Source organism: Poecilia latipinna, unplaced genomic scaffold, assembly GCF_001443285.1.
Source record: "Poecilia latipinna isolate Pla-1442-1.1 unplaced genomic scaffold, P_latipinna-1.0 Scaffold313, whole genome shotgun sequence".
NCBI classification, from domain to species: domain Eukaryota; kingdom Metazoa; phylum Chordata; class Actinopteri; order Cyprinodontiformes; family Poeciliidae; genus Poecilia; species Poecilia latipinna.
The window spans coordinates 230680-234369 of record NW_015112929.1 but is presented as its reverse complement, the minus strand read 5'-3'; positions in this window follow the sequence as shown (position 1 = coordinate 234369).

Genomic DNA, 3690 nt, shown 5'->3' with positions numbered 1-3690 from the left:
ACTGGTCTAAGGAAAGTGTCCATTATGGAAAAACACATACAGATGCAAATTTTAGTTTATTTTCGGGTGGTTTAAAATAGTTGACATAACAGAGCTAAAGAAACAGAAAAAGTTGTAAATTTGAACTCGAAGTGGTTTTGCCGTTCGGAGTCATTGTTAGAGATTCTTTTTTTTTTCTTCTTCTTCTTTATGCAGGCCTTTACATTCATACAGATTCATATATCTGACATTATACATGCTTAGAGAGCATGATGCCTGTCTGCATAATATAACTGTAATGATATATGAGGCAGCATTGTGGCTGCTCTTATATTCCATTTGACTCACAAAGACAAGAGAAGGATCAACATGAAATGGAGGCAAATTTATATCGCCCTCGGGTTATCTCCTCACGGTGAACAATCCTTAGCGAGATGGGATTATTGAGGTTTCCTCTCTCTGTGCAGAATAATCAGGAAAGGTTATTTACTTTCCATTTCATAATATCAAATAGAGCAGCTGTTCTGGTAACAGCCCCTCATTCCCTCAATTTATTTACTGTTGTAAAATTTTGCTGTCAGGCAAATTCTTAATTTTGCATACATTGCTCATTTAAATATAACACACGCAAAATAGGTTTGCTGTCTTGTGCATGGTATATTTAAACCACAATGACTGTATACTGGTTTGTGGTAAATTTGTCTTTTACTCAAAGAGTTTAAAACATGCCAATAAACACATTTTCTAATTAATTTATTTCAAGATATTCAATAATTGATCTCTACAGCTCCTCCAGAGTTCACATGTGCCTCTTGCCTAAGCGCACTGTTCAGATTTTAATTTCTAGAGCAAACTAGGCAGCCATTAATCGTTTTACATTTACTCCGTGTTGCTTCTGCCTTTATATAAACGCCCAGAAAAAAAACATACAGAACGTTATGGTTGCATCGCTACAGCATAAAAGTAATTAAAACGGTGTGAAACGTTCCGCAGAGCACTTTGCAACACCCGAGTCTTATCTGTGGTTCATCTAATTTTTCATGATTTACCTCAAGTAGCTCGCAGTAGCATTGACATTTTAATGCTTGGCTCACGTTGCTTAATATAGTACCAGAAGTCGCTGAAGGTCAGAGAGAACGGCACAGTGAAAAAGATGAAAGAAAGAAAATTATGTGCACGATGTAAGAAAAAAAAAGATTCTGACATGAACAGATGAATACGGCCCACCGTGTCGCAGTCCGTAGAGGGGGGCTCTACAGCTGGACACCAGGTATAGGGACTAAAACATACCAGGGCCTTTTGTGGCCCTCAATTTTACAAATAGTTCTCTGCGCCAGTCTATCCGCACATGCTGTCTCCTCGGATAAAGCCGGGCTGAAGGGGGTCTGGACCGCATGCTGCGACTCCAGGCTTAATTATGCCAAGCAGCAGACTGAGAGAGGCATTCTCAGACGCTTCAGTTGACAGATCGCTCCGCTGAGCCTCTACAGGGTGCGCTTTCACCGTCCAGCAGGCGAGCCTTTACAGCAGGTTTGCTTCCCAGTCGACTGCCGGCTCTATAAACACCCCTGGTTTGTTTGGATTCTCGTTGGGAAGCCGGAGAGGATAGGGGAAGAGAAAAGGGATGAAAGAAAACACTTTTGGGGGAGGCAAATAAATAAATTACAGAAAGGGAACATGTACAAGAACAAAAGCTGGAAGCATATCACATCTTTTGCCTCCAATTTCACTGTTTTTTTCTTTGTTTTTTTTTTTTTTTCTTTGGAGGTTTTCCTTGTGCTGCTCTCATTCTTTCCAGGCTGATGAGCAGGACATACTTACACAGCGAAGCACTTATTTTATTGTTCCCGTCATCAGTCACTTCCGTCTTTGTTGAAGAGCCTAAAAGCAAAGCACCCGCCACAAGGCTGGCAAATTAACAGGATCCGGTGAAGAAATGGCGAGGAAAAGACGATCCGGTGATATGTGCCGCTCGTCAGGCTTATAATGAAAACTGCATGAGATCTGCCTTTATGTACAGAGTCACAGTGTTCGTGTAACCCATATGCTAATTAATGCTGATCCCTGGCTCATTATGTTGATTTATAGCAGGTCTTCAATAGAGCTGTTGACTGCAGGAAAAAATAGTGCTCCATTAAAAGACATGACGTTAGCATTACTCTTGTGTGTTGCTCAGGGTGGCTCAGAAAAGCCTTTATGTTTTTGACTGATGATGGTATGTCCATATCATTCACACTACAAGCTGCACTACTCTGAGACTGGGAGCATAAAGCTTTGTGCGATTACAGCCGTTATCTGGAAATGATCTCCGCGTTACCGATGTCTGTTTTCCGAACCATAACTTTGATTTTCTGTTCTCCGCTCTGCCTTTATGCTTCCCTCAGTGCTAACTATTACTCAGCTTTTAGAGAGTTGAAATTACGGGCAATCTGTCACAGCAACCTTCTTTTGTGTCACGGTCTAATTATCAGAGGGCAATTCGTTTAGAACAACGAGGCTCTTGCGGCATTATTGTGCATTCACCGATTGAGTTTCCGCTTGTAAAACATATGGTACAGAATTTTCAATTGTCGTTGAATTGTGGGTAAAAACATGAAACCCCAGAAAGTAAAATGGTAAATAGATTGCATTTGCTGATATCAGAGGATTCCCATAGCAGATTACACTACAATCAGTCATCCACCCATTCAAACACTGATGGTGGTTAGCTGCACTGTAGCTAAAGCTACACTAGGTCAGACTGATAGAAGTAAAGTGCTTTGCCCATGGACAAAACAACTAATACATACAGATGTAGCAATGTAGAGCACACAAGGCTTTGTCCAAGCACTCCTTTCCTGATCAGTGTACTACCTCTTTGTTAGAGACATTGTAGACTCATGTCTAAAACACAAATGTATTTATTCCACATCAATCCATTTGTATTTTTATTTATTTTTTATTTTAGTTTTTGCATGAGATCAAGCTTCTTCAAAATGTTACAATTTTCATTTTGTGGAATATTCGCCATTACTGTATCTAAATACCATATTTTTTGGACTATAAGCCGCTACTTTTTTCCCCACGTTTTTAACCATGTGGCTTATAGTCTGGTGCGGCTTTTCTGTGGATTTTTCTTCAACCACCAGGGGGCTCATTAGCAGGAAGTGAATCATTGGAAGTCAAATAAGAAAGCGCTAATTGTCTTTTATTTTTAAAGGTTCTTTTTGGCTCTAGTGGCCTTTATTTTATAGTTAATTGACAGGAAAGTGGGAAATGAGAGAAGGGGAAGACATGCAGCTAAGGTCAGGAATCAAACCTGCAACAGCCACATCAAGGACTAAGGCCTCCATATGTGGGTTGTGCTTAACCCCTGCACCACCACAGCACACCAGAAAGTGCTAATTTTCATTTAAAGCAAGCACATGCTAGCAGCGGCCACGATGGAGAAATTTCTTCAAACTCATACCCCCTCATCATGGAAACAACACAAATAAAAAGATGCCGCTTTTAAGTTGAGGTCCATCGATCTGGCAGTACAGGAGGGAAATAGAGCTGCTGCACGTAAGCTCGGCGTGAACAAGTCCATGGTTTGGCGTTGGAGACGAGCGGTGGAGATACCAGCTTACATATGTATGCTTTCAGTTTTTTTTTTCAAAAAATTTGTAGGTGCGGCTCATAGTGAGGTGCGCTCTATTGTCCGGAAAATACAGTATCTGTACATTCTCAATT